The sequence below is a fragment of the Cupressus sempervirens genome, chromosome 9, assembly GCF_028749045.1.
Source record: "Cupressus sempervirens isolate cs-2001-9-10 chromosome 9, ASM2874904v1, whole genome shotgun sequence".
NCBI classification, from domain to species: domain Eukaryota; kingdom Viridiplantae; phylum Streptophyta; class Pinopsida; order Cupressales; family Cupressaceae; genus Cupressus; species Cupressus sempervirens.
Genome location: NC_143126.1, coordinates 636184119 through 636203849, shown reverse-complemented (window position 1 = coordinate 636203849; position 19731 = coordinate 636184119). Strand labels below are relative to the sequence as shown.

At 32.3% G+C, this 19731-nt stretch overlaps 1 pseudogene; it reads left to right on the top strand.

The window, feature by feature from the left end:
• Positions 1-798: 798 nt before the first annotated feature.
• Positions 799-11081, top strand: LOC149540328 (rRNA 2'-O-methyltransferase fibrillarin 1-like; annotated as a pseudogene).
• Positions 11082-19731: the final 8650 nt, after the last annotated feature.

Here is a 19731-nt window from a genome sequence, read left to right as displayed (position 1 = left end):
TACATACTATGTGTCCAAAAAGGATGCTCTTGTCCCTCACCTTATGAAAACCAAAGAAGATGTGAGTGGAATATGGAGTATGTATTTTGATGAATCAAGGAATAAGAATGGATCAGGAGTGGGTGTGTTGTTGATTTCTCCCACACAAGTAAGGTACTACTTCTCCTTTAGGCTCCAATTTAGTTGTACCAGTAATGTGGCTAAGTATGAGTCCTTGATTCAAGGTCTTTTACTGGCTGAAAAAAGAGGAATTCAAACTTTGAGTGTATATGGAGATAGTGAGTTGGTGGTTAATGAAGTGAGAAATCCAAATATCACTAAGAATGGCTTGCTCAAGTCTTATAAACATAGAGTATGGGATTTTATTGAAAGTTTCAATGCACTTAATATTTAGATCATCCCTAGAAAAGAGAATAGACAAGTTGATAGGCTTGTAGGAGTAGGTGCATCTTATGATGTGCCAAAGAATCTTGAGGAGGAGAAGCAACAATAAATCAAAGTGGCAGTTAGGCCTGTAGTTCCTAACAATAACACCAATTGGAAAGTGTTTGAATCTGATGCACAAATTGTAAGTTTCTTGTAGAATGAAGCAAAATTTATTAGAGAGGAACTAATCTAGGTTGCATAACTAGTATGGTGATCAGATCATTAATCTCAGTTCTAAAAAATTGCAAAAGGGTGTCATTACCTTAGAGAGCCTTCAACCCTAATGACCAAGTAGAAAATAGAGGCTTGAACCTAGCTACTGAGAAAGGTGATTATACACTAGTTGTAGTTGCTAATGGAAAGACCTTAAACATGGGGAAGGTATGCTCTAAAACTAAGCAAGAAAATTTCATTCTTCTATGTCAAGAATTTAATGATATATTTTCTTGGACATATGATGATTTGAAGGTTTTTGACCCAACGTTGTTTCAACATACCATAGACTTAATTGATAGTGTCAAACCAATAAGATAAAAATAGAGGCCAGTGAATCCTAAAATTGAGCCATTAATGAGAAAAGAGCTATCCAAGTTGATTAAGGCTAATATAATTTTTCCTATCAAGCACTCATCATGGGTAGCAAACCTTATCCCTATTAGGAAGAATAATGGAGAGATTAGATTAATTGTAGATTTTAGGGATGTTAACCAATCTTCCCTTAAGGATCACCATCCCTTCCTTCCATGGATCAGATATTGTCCAGGGTTAGTGGCTTAGAGAGGTTCTCATTTCTTGATGGATTCTCTAGTTACAATTAAGTTCTGGTCAAAGAGTCTAATAGGTACAAGACTGCATTCACCACCAAGTGGGGTACCATTTCTTATAGTAAAATTCCTTTTGGGCTAACGAATATGGGTGCCACATTTCAAAAGGCAATGGAGATGGCCTTCAAAAACATGATTGAAAGGTTTGTATTGGTTTACTTTGATGATATCATAGTGTATTCAAAGAATGTAGAAGATCATTTTGGTCATCTCAAACAAGTGCTCATAAGGTGTAGAGAGTTTGGGGTATCCCTTAACCCAAGCAAGTGTGTCTCTACTACCAATGAAGGAAAATTATTAGGACACATTGTATCAAAGGATGGTGTACCATTGATCTAGAGAGAACAAGGGTATGTGCAGGATCATGGTGTGCCAAAAAGTGGCAATCTAAAAAATCTATAGTTCTGAAATATCTCAATCCATTTGAAAATCTATTCCAACTTTTTTCCCACCCATCTTGATACTAAATGAAAACAATTAATATCTTTATAAGGTCTACTATATTTTTTGATAACAAACCTATATGGTAAACTTTAAAAACATCCTAAAAATGCACTTTTGGCATGTCTTTATCTAATTTTTACTTCAAACATGTAGTTGATGACTTTTTCTTCACCAAAATTTGATGAAATAAAAAGGGTTTCTTATGAATTTTCTTATCTTTCCATAAATGTAAAGTTTGCCAAATTATGAGTTCAGTAAGTAATTATTCCTTATTTTCTAATGGAGTTATATATAAAGTGCTAACTGACATAGTACTTGAAAAATAACTATAACTTTCAAATGGTACAACATTTTTTAAATCCAAAAGATGCATCACATTCTATGTTTCTTCTACTGTAAGGAAAAGAAAATGAAAAAATGAATTTTACAGAGTTTTGAATTAGTTAAGGTGGTCAGACATGAGAGTTTTTTTATTTCAAAAATACTAAAGTCAAAAATTAATTATTTATTATTTATTTAGAATAAAAATACCTAGAAATATGTGTCACATTGGGGTATGAGTCCACTACTTATATCTAGAATATTATTAAAAAATAATATCATTTGATTTTGATTAAGGTGGTTAGACATATGTCTACTTCTTATTTTTATTCTAAATTTTTTGTAATATTGCATTAAAATTCAAAAGTTTGATGAATCAATTTTCATTTTTTTGAGATAAGTCCTAGTAGTTTAGAAACTACATTCAATTTTCTAGGGATTCTTTTCTCTCAACTTTTTGATATAAAGTTAATAACAAGTAGAAAATTGCATGTCAAGTTGACATAATCCTGATTTTCTGATTTTTTATTGCCACTTAAGGGCATAGTTTGGTTGACCATGATCCTGCACATACCCATAAAGGAGATACTTTCCCTCTCTCTTCCTAGTCATAAGAAGGGTCTGCAAAGTTTTCTTGGTAGAATAAATTTTATGAGAAGGTTAATCCCTAATTTAGCTACCATTATCCCTCAATCTCCTTTGTAGCCGAACTAGCTGCTAGAATACTCCACTACGCTTTTGCAACTTCATCTCCCTAACCTCCTTCATAGTACTCTATCAAATATAAAATATTAAATACTAGTGAAATATTCAATTTAGTAGGCAACTCCACTTCATAAGCATCTCTAGAATCATGCCTTTTCACTATCTTGCATAGTCCAAATTTCTTCATCTTCAGCTTATTATATTTACCCACTAGAAAATGCTCCTTCCTCAAGTGAACTATGACATCATCTCCAATCTGAAATTCCTTATACCTCCTTTTCAAATATGCCTTAGCCTTATACTATTTATTCATCTTTATGATGTGTTTCCTTACCTCCTCATGGATGTTCTTCAAATGTTTAGCAAAATCTTCTACTTCGGTACTACTTATCTCTCCTTTATCCAACTGTCTCAATTTAGAAGCATTTCTAGGACTACTCCAATATACAATCTGGAATGGTGATCGACCAGTAATCCTATCGATAGAATTATTATATGCAAATTTGGCCTATGGAAAAATCATATCACATCCTTTTGGTTTATCTCCAATCAAGCATCTCAGCAAATTTCCCAAATTGTGATTCACAACTTCTATCTGTCCATCAGTCTACGGATGATGTGATGAATTGAACTTCAAATTTCTCTTCAATTTCTTCCATAATATATGCCAAAATTACCCAAAATTTTTTTTATCTTAATCTAAAACTATACTCTTTAGCAGACCATGCAATCTCACCACTTCTCTAAAAAATAACTCTGCTACATGAACAACATCACTAGTCTTCTTGCAAGGAATAAAATATGCCATCTTAGAAAACCTGTCAACCATCACAAAAATAGAATCGTGCCCACACTGTGTCCTTGGTAATCCAAGAATAAAATCAATGCTGATATCCTCCCATGATCTCTCTAGTACAGGTAATGGATGACACAACCCTATATTCTACTTTAGTCCTTTCACCATCTGACATACTCTACAACTTTGTACAAAATTCGTCACATCTTGTTGTAACTATGGCCAATAGTAATTTTCAGCAACCAAAGCTATGGTTTTATCTCTCCCAAAATGTCCAGCCAATCCTCCACTATGCTTCTCCTTGATAAGATTCTCTCTCATTGAACTTCTGGGAATGCACAACTAGCTTCCTTTGAACAACATATTATCCTGGATCATGAAATCCAACCACTTTGTCCTATCAAGTGTAACAGGTTCTATACAAGCCTTCCACACTTCACCGAAATTAGGATCATTTGGATATAATGTACTGAGTTCCTTGAACCCAACCACCTCTATATGCATTTCTATCAGCAAAAGTTGTCTTCTACTAAAAGCATCTGCAACTTTATTAGACTTCCCACTTCTGTGTTTCAAAAAAAATGTATAACTCTGCAAAAACTCAACCTACATTAAATGCCTTTGGTTCAATTTTCCTTGACTATTTAAAAATTGCAAAGCTTAATGATTAGTATACAAAAAAAACTCCTTAGGAAGAAGATAGTGTCTCCACTTCTTCAATGCTTGAACGATAGCATAAAATTCCTAATCATAAACAAAATATTTTCTTTTTGCATCATTCAACTTCTCACTAAACTAAGCAATAGGTCTACCTTCTTGGCTCAAAATAGCTCCTATTGCAGTGCCACTAGCATCACAGTCTACTTGAAACATCTTGTTAAAATCAAGGAGTGTTAAAATAGGCTGCTCAATAACTTTTTGTTTCAATAGATTAAAACTCTTATCTGCTCCTATAGTCCACTTAAACTCTTTCCTATCTCCTCTCATTGTTTTAGTCAAAGGTCCACAAATACTGCTAAAATTTCTTATGAAATTTCTATAAAATGTAGCCAGTCCATGAAAAGATCTTACCTCTATTGCACTCCTTGGAGTAGGCCATTCAAGGATAGCCTTCACTTTCTCTAGGTCCATTTTTAGACCTTCTCTTGAGACTACAAATCCTAGATACACCAACTCTCTCTTGACAAAACTGCACTTCTTCAAGTTTATCAATAATTTTCTTCCCTTAACTTTTCAAACACCTTGTGGATATGAATCAAATGCTCCTCCAATGTCTTACTAAATATCAATATATCATCTAGGTAAAAAATGAAAAACTTACATAGAAACTCATTTAGTACCTCATTCATGAGCCTCATGAAAGTGCTTGGTGCATTGGTTAGCTCAAAAGGCATGACTAACCACTCATACAGTTTGTCCTTTGTCTTAGAAGTAGTTTTCCACTCATCACCTTCCTTGATATGAATCTGATGGTACGCACTCTTTAGATCTATCTTTGTGAAATACTTAGCTCCACCCAAATAGTCCATAATATCATCCATCCTTGGCAATGGAAATCTATACTTTATTGTGATCTTGTTGATAGCGCGACAATCTATGCACATCCTCCATTCTCCATTCTTCTTTGGTACTAATACTACTAGTAGAAGACATGGAATCAAGCTCTCTCGAATCAACCCCTTTCGTAGTAACTCATGAACTTGCCTGTTTAACTCTTCACTTTCTGCTGCTGTCATTCTGTGCATTGCCTTGTTTGGAAAACTGGCTCCTAGAACCCAATCCATCTGGTGACTAATCTTCCTCATTAGGGGTAATCCATTAGGTATATTATATGATATAATATCAGAAAGTTCTCCCAACATATCTGCAACTTCTATAGGCACCTCCTCTACTTCTTCTTTACTATCTTTTGGAATTATAGAAAAATACATATGCTCACACTTCATACCTTTGAGAAACTTTTTTCCATCAACAATATATATTCTGGCAGCACTACATACCTTTTCTTCTTTCTCCTTGAATGGCTTCAGCTTATGTTTCACTCCATCCTTGGTCAAAGTAAAAGTATTTTCTCACCCATCATGTACAACATGTCTATCAAACTACCATGGCCTACCCAAAAACATATGCCATATGTCCATAGGTATGATATCACATAGTACCTCATCTTGGAATCTTCCACTCTTGAACTTCATAGAGCACTGCTCATTCACAATGACCTTGTGGTCATCTTGCACCCAAGCAATACAATATGGATGTGGGTGTTTCTGTCTCTTTAGCTTCAATTTGGTGACCATCATTTCTAACACTAGATTGTCTATACTTCCACCATCAATGACCACATCACAACACTTATCTTAACATTTGTACCTTGTGCAAAATAAGCTCCTTCTTTGATTAGGTTCATTCTCAACACTTACCAAGACTCTTCTATTTACTAGGACTTCTCCTCTTTCACCATCTTCAAAATGTGAGGATCTATCATCTTCATCAACATGTGCAACTCTAGCCTAGCCTTTTGTTCTTCGATCTATCCTTCCTTGGTGGGGTACATTCAAATGCTCTATACCCTTCTTCTTTGCAGGAAAAACATTTCTCACGAAAGCCTCCTCTTTCAGATCCTTGTCCTCTGCCTCTTCCTCTCTGATCTCTATTGTTCTGATCATAGAAATGATTGGAATTGTTTCCCCTTTGGTTTTGATTACTACTTCTAGCCTCATCCTTGTTCTTTTGATCATCATTATGGCCTCCATAAGATAGTCCACCAGATCTTCCACCTCGACCTCTTCCACTATTCTTATTGTGAAACTTCTTGCTTAATTTCTCCTCAACTCTTAGGGAAAACTAGTATGCCTCCTCAATATTGTTCATTCAAACCAGACTTAGCTTTTCCTAAATACTTGGCCTTAACCCATGAAGGTAATAAGCCATTTTCTCCTTATCAACTTCTGCATGGCTAGTTCTAATGAGAACTTGGTAGAACTCGTTGGTATACTCTTGAACAGATTTTCCTGCTTGCTTCAACCATTGCATTTTCTTCAATAGATCAAGCTCATAATCCATGGGAATGAATTGTCACTTTAGTTTAGCTACCATTCATTCCCATCTGGTGATTTTTTCCTTTCCCTTTCGATTCTGCTCCAATTGAACCTCTTGCCACTAGATCTTTGCATGTCCCTTTAGTTTCACCTTTGCAAACTTGACCCTATAAGGATCCTCAATATATTCTTACTCAAAGTACTCCTCCAATTCATTGATCCAATTGATTAGCTCCTTTGGGTTAAAATTTCCCAAAAATGTCGGAACCTCAAACTTAGTTCTTTTTCCTATCTTAGAGATGGCCCTAAAAAGTCTCTCTTCCTTTAGATTTAGAACTGCCTTTGCTTCAGAATTTTCTTCTACTTTATCCTCATCCTCACTTTCATCTCTTCTGGGAAGATTCATTCCTCTATGCATTTGTTCTTCTAATGCTTGCATTTTTCTTTGGAGGGCTCAAAAACCCTCAAGTGTAAGACCTATAGCTCTTCCACCATGCTCTTTTTGTGTAGGCATTTTTTGTGCTTTCGCTGAAACCCTAGTGTAAATTGCCTCACAATCAATGATCTGTCTATATGCTCAGCCCAAACCATGATCCTAGTTTGAACTACCTCATAGTTGGTTGTCTATCCACACACTCAAGAACTCTAGCTCTCATACCACTTGATGCAGGGGACTCCCATTAATACCATAAACTCATAACAGAAACAAGGAAACAACAAAAAATGCAACAGAAAAATATGGACCTCTTATTATCACCACAAATGAAAAATTATGGAATTCTCAATTACAATATGATAACCCAAATGGGAACCTTCATTAGAGTAATCTGTAAGATAGTGATGTGAACTATCACCCAGAGTTTCCCTAGACAATGTTCAGGCCTTTCTTAAATAAGCAATTTTATGCCACTCGGGAAGGTTCTAGATACTCAAACTTAATACCTAGGGCCAATAGACCCTAAAAATACATATAGAGTCATTAAATACATTTTTGACAAATTATTTTAGAAATTTCAGTAGCCCAACTTTTGAAGGCCATAACTCATGAACCGTTGCTCTAATTGGCTATTATAACCACTTTTCAAAAATGCTAGTTCCTGATCTCTATCACATTTTTGGACCTCATTTGGGAACTCTAAGGCCTCCAATGGTGAGCCTATAGATTTTTCTGCAAATTTTTCACTGAAAATCCATAATAACTTCTCTGATACTTAAGCTGGAGCAATGAGATTTTTATTGTAAGCTTATCTCTCTAAAATGAACCTTCCTATAGAAAATGAAAACATTCTGAGATTAAATGAAAAACTTACTAAAAATAGGAAGCTTCCAGAAATAGTAACCTCCCTGTATACTAGTCCTTATTAAAAATTGAAAAGACTGGAAATAAAAATATTTTTGCATGATGCAAGATTGCTCATACACCCAAGATGCTCCTACATCATGTCTTTATGTTTTCTAACTGAATCATATTGAAAATTTTCTAAAGTCTTATCATCAAGTTATATTTAATTACACAACCTGTAATCTTTTAAGTCCATGATATGACATCTATTTGAGCCACTATCATTATGATTAGATAGGCTGTGAGACTTGTCTATTCTATCATATTTATATATGTGTCAACCAAACAAACCTAACAGTATCATCTGAAAATATTTCCTGTTGCAAAGTTTTGCTTGAAACCTTGTATAGTCCATTCAACATATCCACTATTTGCAAACCTTATGATTATTGACCTCCATAAAGTGGCATCCTCTCCAAAGCATTTTGTAAACAACTACTTGTTGACAGTTCCATATGTGGGATAGCTTTCGACAGGAGTGATTTCCAACTATAATATTTCACAAAAAGCCCCTTTCATTATAATTTGATGAATGTTTATACTCTATTACATATCCTCCTACTTGGCACTCATTGGGAGGTCAACAGAAAAGATAATACTCTATTACTGATTTGATGAATGTTTTCTCTCTTTTAGGTAGGTTAGTTCGCATGTCAGAGCATAGAGTAGTTGAGGTTCAAAAGGTAGAATTGCTCAGCATTTGAGCAAGCCTAAATTTTTTTGAATTAATATTTTGACTTTTTGGATCAAAAAGGTGTTAAAAGGTTAGAATTTCTCAATATTTGAGCATTTTGCACTTCTTGGATGTTAGAAAGTTAACATTTTTTAGAACGAGCCATAATAGGGGTTGGAAAGAGTTCCATTGAAGGCCTTTTAATCATTTCCCTCGAGAATCATATGAATTGGAAAAAATGAATTAATTTAAGTATATAAATATCATTTTCCAAAAATAAATATTTGAGTATACCTCGGATGCAGGTCTAATAGAATTAGGCCAAATAAATTTGACATAATGGGAAATATCAAATTATTTTGCTAGTTGTGACAACCTTTTCCAAGCATACAATCAATTCAAATGGGTTGCCAAGAATTACAACTCTGTTACTACTATGATATCTCCAAATATGTATAATATAAAAATAACAAATCACTCTCTAATTTAATGGTGAATGTATTCAACTTTGAGTTTCTTTGACAAACTGACATTTTTTGTTTATGCTTGCTTCATATTTTCTACTAAGTAATCTATTTGTGTGTTGGATAATGTTGAGTTTCTTCTCACACAAAATTTATATTTCTTCCTATTTATTTCATGCTTCATTTAAATGCTCAAATCTATGAGTAGATCCTAACTTGTGTGCTCAGCTCAACTAATGCATCAGAACGACTTGCAAACTAGAACTTTGGGTTTTCCATCCTCTATTCTTTTGGCTGCTCACTATGCACTTTAAAAGTGTCTATAATCTCTAGCTCATCATAATATTTATGTCTTCTCATTATGACATCTTTGCTATTGAACCTTTGATCTTGGTAATATTGATAAGTTCTTTTGGTTCTTATCCTTAAAAGTGATAAGATCTCTATCTTACAAGATGACATTGTCTCTCTGATCATGACAACACATTGATCATCTCTCTTTTCCTCACACCAATGTCTTTCACTGTTTGTTTAACAATGTTTTTCTCTAGACATGCCCAAGATTTCTCATTGAAGCTTCCAGTTGAGAAAAAATGATAGATGAACATGATTAATAGTATAATTTGTATGGTAATAAAGATCCACACAACAATAGTTGTCTTCCAATTCATAGTACAGGCCAGCAAGTCATGAGAAGAAATATTAAGCCAATAGTGGGCATTGAGGATTCGATGATAACATTCTTTGGTATCAATGTTAGCTTAGATGTGGTTTGCAGATTAAATCCATACCAATAGTTAGATTAAACCCATACTAATTTAGATTTTAAACCAAGTTTGTCCCCTAGATGTGGGTTGTAGATTGACGTTCGCTTTTTTTGTCATTTTATCTAATGTCTATTGGCGTGCATGTTTGTTTGCAGAATGATGATGGAACTAAGAAAAAATATAGAATATAGAATCCACTTTGTTCAAAGTTGGTTGCTGCCATTCTTGGTGGTGTTGATAACATCTGGATTGTGAGTGAAGTAATTCAATTGTGATTATTGCTGGATTTTAATGAGTTTGTTTGAATGAGTAATGCTTTGATTTTATTTTGGTTTGTAGAAACTAGGAACACATGTACTATATCTGGGGGCTACATCTAGAACAACCATCTCTCATGTTTCTGACATTGTAGGCCCAATAAGTTTCATGTTTACCTTTTCTTGTTATACTTTTTGTAAACTTGGTTGTGTATAGTTGTTTTAAAATTTTCATTTTATACTTTTTGGTATTTTGAGAATAAGTTTCATGTATACCTTTTCTTGTTTTACATTCTCCTAACTTGTTTTTGTATTGTTCCTTTGATATATATTTTTTATATTATTGATCTATTTTCAAGATACTTTGTTGTGATTTGTCTTTTGTTTGTGTGTGTGAAAGTGTTTGCTCCTATATTGTTTCTATTATAGTCAAATAATATTTTGGATAATATTGACTGTTTCATGTATTGTTTCATTCATATTCTTTTTATATTATTGATATTTTGAGGATACTCTATTATGATCTGTCTTTTGTTTGTGTGTGTGAAAGTGTTTGTTGCTGTATTGTTTCCATTATGGTCAAATCATATTTTGGATAATATTGATAGTTGCATGCACTATTTCATTCATATATTTATTTACAGTTTATGGTTTGGTAAGTTTTAGGTGCAGTTTTGTAAGCCTACATGTTCTATTATGCATTTTGTGTTGGCCTTTTGTGTGATGGTGGGAGGAAGTGATATTATAAATTTCTTGTTGCCTATGCAGTAAAAGTGTGAGGTTAGTATTCTTGTTGTTTAGGGATTTTATAATAGGATAATATGTTTTTTATGGTTACTATCTTGTTGGCTACTAGACTAGCATTGTGTATGGAGTTGAATTTTTGCAAAGAAGTGGATGAGATTCGATAAACGTAGCAAAGAAACGAACAAATGTGATACCTATTATTGAAGATGTGTGACATCCTGCTTGTTATAGGTTGCTTGTTGGTACGGTTGATGTTATTTTTGCTAATGTTGCCTAGCTAGACCAGGTACTCACCTTTAGTCCTTATCTAATGATTATATTGTGGTTCTCAATAAATGACATTTGCTAGGGTTACCCTTGTGACATTATCATTTTTCCATTTCAGTTTCACATGCATGATAACTGATTAGCTATTTTTGTGTGTACATATGGTTTTACCATTCTATGGTGAGTTTAGGTGTCATAAATCTCAATTATGTAATTGGAGATTGTCACCTGGTAATCTTACATGCTATTTTTTTTGGGAGTACTTGTGTTGTAGTGTGTTTTATGTCAATGTTTTGATCTTTCAACTTTGTCAATAATTTTTGATAAGTGAAATATGATGTGTCCTAATCAGCTATGTACTTTTTGATAATTTTATGGTGGAAATATTTTGTTTTTTCAACTGTATGTTAATAGCATTGTAATAATTAAATGGCTATGTTCACTAATTGTATGAGTTTGTGTGTGTGTAGAATAATCATTCTGTTTTGATATAGGCGACATATATCTTATTTATATCTTAAATTTTATCTCCTATCTCCATATTTGTTGCTTTTGGGAGTGCTAGAGTTGTCTTGTGATACTCTATGATATTGCATTTGGATGACAACAATTACAATTTTTGATAATGTTTTTTCTATGTTCTTGATATATTCCTGTTGTAAATATTTTGGTTTTTAAATTATGTTGATCACATCGTAGTAAGTGAAGGATCATATATAAATTAAAATTATAGTTGAATATGTATCATTGACCAAAACAAGTAGTTCAACTTCTAAATACATGTTAACTTCTATGCTTGGAGTTGTTGTTTAAAGATCAATATAATGTCAAATGTGGAATTATATTAATTTTGTTCATGTTGCAAGTTTGAAGTTTAAACGACTTGCTTACAACTAGAAAGTTTAACTCTACTAGTCATTTTCTTGATGAAGTTTTGTTGATTTTACAAGTTTAAATAAGCTTCAGGCTTGAACTTTTCCAATTATAGCTATGAAAATTAAAACTTGCAGGTCATTTAAACTTATAATATGTATTATGAATAAAATTTCAAAGCTTCATTTAATTTCTACATCCAACATAATTTAAAATTAAAAGTATGATTGGTACCCAAAAGTATCTTTAAAATTTCATCTTCAGCGCATTCTATCAAAATTTAACAAAATGGTCTCTAATATATTATGCATATTCACTCACCTGTCAATCTCTCTCAAGGGTTTTTGATCCAAACAACAACTACTATGATCCAAACATTAGGTACGTAACTATTTAAGGTGTTAAATTTGTATGTTATATTGGGCACCATGAACTTTTTCTACTATGATCCAAATAGCAAGTACATAACTCTTTCATGGATTCATTTTATGATTAAATCATTGCTTGGCTACTGTTTAGTCACATTTAATAATCTATATTTTGAGAAATACTGAGCTAACATGCTGATTAGTAAAATTTTAGTCCATTGCATAAGTTGGAGCTAGAGGCAACAAATGAAGGATGAGCTAGTTATAGTTTTGCTTCATACGAGTTTCAATAAAAGATGTGTAACTTATTCAGTGTTTTTAATATATACAATAAAAATTGTGTTTTTAGTATGTTGGTGACATCTTGGTATCTTGGTAGAAAATGGTGATGCCATAGCCCATGAAGATGGTGGCCACTTCGAGATTGGGATCATTAAAGAAAAACACCTAATATGAATATATCTTATATTTCACATTTAATCGCACCTTTCCTTCAGTAACTATTATTAAAGATTGCCAATGTATGCTAATCATTGCCTTATATGCAATCATTGCTTTCTTTAAGTTAATCATGGCTTTTCCTTGGATAACTTAACAATGGATTAGCTGACCATAACAAGTCCTTGGGTGATAATTCTCCTTCAATGTAAAAGATAATTGACATGTTTTGTGACTATTACTTTCTCATAATATATAAAGTAGGCTCCCATCATAAGATATGAAGAAAATATTCCTCCACCCCTTACACCCATTTTGTTTACAAGAGCTATTATTCAGATGATTAAATGTTGATTATAACAAGCCTAAATTAGATTAGTGAGAGCCTGATCCCAAATATGTGTCTACTTCTTATGGTTCCTTTCTCACTAATTTGTCTTCTTATCTTTGATGCCCTATGACAATTGATATTCTATAAATATAAATCCTCTAATACAAGAAAAGAGACATCCTTTTCTATGACTAAGGCTTTCCTGGAGAGAGGTATCTCTTCAGATATTCAAGTTTTCAAGTAATTGCCCACTGAGAACAATTTTAATGGTAGTTATCTAAATGGCTGATTACAATTCTTAATAAACAACAAATACCATCCAAAGTGTTGTATCTTTAACATATCTCCATAACCATTATATTCCATATGTTCTAGTTTAAAGATGTAAGTGCTCTCATGCTCCATTATTAGATATGATGCAACCTCCACCACAATGACAATTGCTGCCTAACCATTCTATAAATTGTGCCAATGAAGTTTCATAGAGAAGACTTTGGGGAGCCCTTGTATAGAAATCAAGATGCTTCATGGCCCTCCAATAGAAAGGATGCTAATGCCGATATTTGAAATCTGAAAAATGTGTCTTTCTTGAACACTAGCACTGATTCTATTGGAGGGTCGCTAGGAGCTTTTGTTATCAAATCTCCCATTAGCCACGATAGGTTCATAACAAATTGCTAGAGTGCCAAGCAACCACCTAATGCTAGATGAGGGCTCACCATTAGATCAACTTCAAAATTGTTGAACAAATGCACTATAGAATGGCAACTGCTACCAAGCCTCTTTTGAAATTGCACTGGTTGAGTGATTGAAGAAGATAATCTAAGAGAGAGTCCATGGGTAGGAATTCATTGGGGGATTCACCCGCTCTATGTTTTTTTTTAAACAACCTAGTTTGGTCAAAATTTTGACCATCTCTTGAAAGTTTTCAACTAAGAATTGGTGGAAATTTTGACAATTTCTTGATAGCTTTCTACCAAGAATTGGTCAAAATTTCTACCAATTCGTAAAAGTTTTCAACGAAAAATTGGTGGAAATTTCAAGCAATTCTTGAAAGTTTTCTACAAAGAATTGGTCAAAATTTCAACCAATTCTTGAAAGTTTTCAACCAAACATTGGTGGAAATTTCAACCAATTCTTGAAAGTTTTCCACCAAGAACTGGTCAAAATTTTGACCAACCTGCAAGTTGGTTGAAATTTTGATGAGAACAATTGTCATGAACTACTTGGTCAAAATTTCAACCAATGTGGGTTAAAATTTCAACCAAAATTGATCAAAAATTAAGTTCAAATTTACTAGTGTAAATTACCTCTTGTTTGATCACTAGTCCCAATAAGTTTTCCATTACCATCAAATATTTTTCAGCTTCCAGTACTTGAATTCCAGTTGTTGATCTATGTTATTCAGCTATGCAACACTCAAAAAATTGTATTGCAGACCTTGACCCCAATAAGCATCATCAAATATAATATTTTCATTCAAAATTAGTGAACCTCTTGCTTTTATAAGATATGGAATATTATTTCCAAGTTTAACAAATATGCCATTATACTCCTCTAGTTTATCAAACTTATCAATATCACCAATCATATGATGCAACCGACCGCTAAAAATAATCCAAATAAAATTCTTAATAACATGAGATAAGATATTTTTATTCTTCATAGCTTTCTTCCTCTTAATCTTCTTTCACAACAACATACACAAATTCCTCAACTTCATTTTATATATCATACTTTGACTCGGTGTTATAATCTTTCTATTATCTTTATAATCTTTGTTCCTTTATTATTTCTTCTCCCTCTTTTCATACTTAACATTCCAACTCTTGTTAGGACATATAGAAGGAATATGACAAACTTCATTACATTTGAAAAAAAAAAAGGAGTAATTTACCTTTAAGCTTGCCTTTTCCTCTTGGTATCCTCCTAGTGAACAATGCTTCATTCTCTTCTTGATCTTCCTCATCAAAATGACAATCACTTTCATCTTTTAAATTGTGAATATTCTTATCCTTCTTTGAACTTCTAATACTTAGAGATGACTTAAAATAATTTACAATCTTAGGTAATATGTTAACAAATTTACTCAACTCAAAAGAAATTAATCTACCAACTAAAGCATAAAGAGTAAGGTTATTACCATGAATAGATGTTAGTTCTTGAATAGGAGAATATCTAATAGCATAAATAGGAAAAAGGGTTCTTATTACCTTACTTACAACCTCTTCACTACTTATGACTCCTCCTACAACTTTAATGGTACCAACCACTTTCTTGATTTAGTTACAATACTTTGCAATGGTATTTCCTATCATCCTCATGTCATCAAATCTTTCTCTTAGACTTTTAGGTTTTTCCCTTAGCACATTTTGATATCCTCCATAAACAAGTAGAGGCCTATCCCCCATTTCTTTTGTAGTAGCACAAACTATGATATCATAAAATTTAACATCATTAAGAGAAGAAGCAATCTCTATCATCAAGTTATTATGTTATTTCTTTCTATTTATCACCTTTTTCAGCTTAGGTACCTCTCTCTTAGACATCTTTGGGTCTTTAGCTTATGCCCCTTTGAAATATCTCCTTTAAGCACTATGCTCTGATACTGATTGTTAGATAACATAGAGGGGAGGGGTTACCCTCAAGTCCTTTACAAATTTACAAGAATTTTACACTTTATATTTTTAGTACATTAACTTGATAACATATCTAGTATCCACAATAACATTTAACTTAATCATTACTAGTAAAATGTTAACAACATTAGCTTCATCTACCAAGTATCACATAAATTAATTATGTGTAAGTATTGAGTTGCAACAATAGACAATGAAATATGAAATAGCTTGAAACAAAATCATCTACACATTTTGACATGAGTATTTTTAACATAGAAATCCTAATAAGGGAAAACCCACTTGTGAATCAACAACCCAAAAAATTTACTCTTTTGAAGTGAGCTCTGTTAGGAGCCAATCATATTATAAGTTATGTATATATTATTAGATGTGACCCTGTTCGGGTATTTACACCCAAGATCATCTAGACCTTATCACTCCTCATTTGAGTGTCCTACTCCAAAGGACATACAAACATTCAAATGAATTTTACCTTAAAACAATTTCACAAATAAGACTACTAAGTCCACTAGGTTAAGATTTTTTCTGCTATAATGATTAGAGAATCATAATGAAATGATTTGACAATTAATGCAACTACCTTTGTTGTGTCAAATCTCCATTTTTCTCATCTTTCCTACTCTTTTCTTCATTCTAGTTGATCCACTCACATACGTATCAAGTTTGCACTTTACTTGCTTGACTTCATAATGCACCTCTACTCGGTTTCATGTTATATCTTCTTTTTCACTAACGACTTGAACAACAACAATAACCATATCGTTCATCCCTTTAATAGATAGTTTATTTCTACTTCAATAGATTCTCTAATGTTTTACCACTTAATCACAATCATCTAATCCTCATCCAACTTAGATTCATTGAATCTAAAACTCGTGTATTACACTTTCTCCTTGAACTTTGAGCTTTAATTCAAATCATTAAATTGCCATCATCAGATCTTCTTTAAATATTGGCAGCCATATATGTCATAATAAACTTTTTCCTTATCTAAGAAACTTCTTGATCAACCCATATTTTCATCAAATGTCAACCCCACATTGATTCTCTAAAAACTATTCATCTTTCCCTTGCCCGGTTAACATTACACTTACTTAGACAATACTATACTCAATTACCACTAGATTCTCTTAGTTAATACTATTTATTCTTCACTTTTTTTTACTTATTCTTGGTGACTACTACAAATGTTCAAAGATGTTTAGTCCTTTTAATGATCTCATTTTTTCTATCCTAGTGCAGTGTATGTGCAGGATCATGGTGTGCCAAAAGGTGACAACCTAAAAATTATGTAGTTTTGAAATGCCTCAAAGCATTTGAAAATCTATTCCAAATTTTTTCCCACCCATCCTGATACCAAACCCAAAAAAGAATATCTTTATAAGGCCTATTATATCTTTGGGTAGCAACCGTACATGGTTGAAACATACAAAATGTCCCAAAAATGTGTTTTTAACTATTTCTTGTGTATTTTTTACTTCAAACATGTAGCTGACAACTTTTTTTCACCCAAATTTTATGAAACAAAAAGGGTTTATTTAGAATGTTGTTAGATTTTAATAAATGTAATGTCTATCAAATTATGAGTTCACCAAGTAATTGTTACTTATTTTCTAATGAAGTTACATATAAAGTGATGATTGACACACTGATTTAAAAACAACTATAACTTTCAAATGGTACAACATTTTTAAAATAAAAAAGAGTCACCACATTCTATGTTTCTTCTACAATAAGGAAAAAAAAATTAAATTTTGGAAAGTTTTGAATTAGTTAAGGTGGCCAGACATGAGAGTTTTTTTATTCCAAGAATACTATAGTAGAAAATGAATAATTAATTGTTTATTTAGAATAAAATACCCAAAAATATACATCACATCTGTGAATGAGTCTAATTCTTATATCTAGAATCTTATTCGAAAATATTATCATTTGATTTTGATTAAGGTGGTTAGACATACGTCTAATTCTTATTTTTGTCCTAAAATTTTTGTACTATTGCATTAAAATTAAAAAATTTGACCAATCAATTATTTCTTTTTCAGATAAGGCTTAGTAGTTTACAAAAAAAAAATTAAATTTCCTATAGATTCTTTTCTATCAACTTTTTGATAGAAAGTTCATAACAAGTTGAAAATTGCACATTAAGTTAACATAAGCCTAATTTGTTGATTTTTCATTGCCACTTAAGGGCATAGTTTGGTTGACCATAATCCTGCACATACCCTGCAACTTTCTTATCTTCTTTATCTTCTCACTTTATAACTTCTTTCCTTCTTTGTCAACCAACATATCTTACTTATATATGATCTCAACACTTAATCAACTCATGTAAAATAATTAGATGAACATTATACTATGAAAGTGTAACTCGTCAAGTACCCATTCAAATCCTTTACTTATCAATATTTTCTTCCATTTCCTTTACAAATCCTCTTCATCAATCAACTCTACATCCTTTAGATGATTTTTCACTTTAATGAATTAGCAAAATTTCTTACCCATTCTGGCTTGAAATCAATGACAACATAACAACTGATATGTCTCTTTCACATATATTATCTCCCTTAGCTTCAACATTATCAATTGGGGCTAACACCGTAGAAGAAGATTGTTTAATATTATGAATTCATTTCCTCCTTAGTCTCTCAAGAATAATTTTATTAGAATTTATTGTTCTATGTTTGTGCTTTAGAGTCTTATCACTAAGACCAAAATCCATTTTATAATCTTGAAGGATATCTTTAAGGACAAACTTAGATGAATTGAAGTTGGTAAATGGGGAATAACCCTTCTTTAAGGTTGACACTAGTGCATCCAATGAGGCTAATCAAGACTCATGGGAGGAAGAAGAAGCTTAGGATCCTCAACAAGGACATAATCACTTTTAGAGTTTTGGTCAACAAGAATGCTTTGAATAGAAAACAAAGGTGGATTATTCATCGTAGCCAGGGGAGAGGGTTTTTTTATCAATAGAGGGAAAGTTTTCCTATGGCGACCTTTCCTCAACCAAAAATAGCAATACTTAATATCATCAAGGAGGGTGTGGGGGTATATTGTATTGTCATTAGTAAGGTCAAAGGTAATCTGATTGGACAAATCTATACTAAGAGATTTGGAGACCACCATACAAGCATCTTTGTTATCGATTATGTTATTGAAATGGTTAGTGTTAAGCATTTTGTTGATGGGTTCTAGGGTAAAGTTACAAACTTGTGTCACCCTTTTGTAAAGGAAAAGGACGTTAGAACACAAATTGTTCATCTCTAATGACACAAAAGTGGCATTTGTGCTTAGAATTTGAAGATGATGTAAATTGATGAAATATGTGAAATTGGACAAAGTTTCTTCCTATAAAATTTTTTAGCAAGAATTTATGCATTTCAAAAAAAAATTGAAGTCCTTTTTTAATTTGCAAAAAATATAGGGTGTAGTTACCATCAAACAAGTATATGCAAATAATATTTTTTTCCTATAATTTCAAAATATGTTATAGATGACATGTATTGCTAGTGCAAATAAAGATTTTTTTTTTTTTGAATTATATTGTCTTTGTTATAAGAACTCAAAGTCAAGCTTATCAAAAATCAATAGTTTTTTTCTCCCATCAAAACTTGCCTATCAAATCTACACCTTTTTGAAAAAAACTCACATATTCTTGAACAGGATTAAATGTTCTAGTGCTAAATAAAAATTTAGTTTAATTACATGATTTACTATTTTTTTTCTCTTTCGAAGTAGCATATTCTTGAACATTAAAATATACCCTTGTAATATCTTGAAATTATAAGATACTATAACTATTTAAAACACCATGAAATTAGGGATAAGTTTAAGAAACCCCCTTTGAAAAAATGTATCAAATCGTGGTGAATCCAATATAGATTTAGAGGTAAAAATATTAATTTGTATTGGTGATTTTTTTTTCAAAGTAGGAAATTTTTTGATTTTATTGGAAATTTTTTTTCTGTCATATGGAAATTTTGTAAAACCCTAGTGAATATTTAA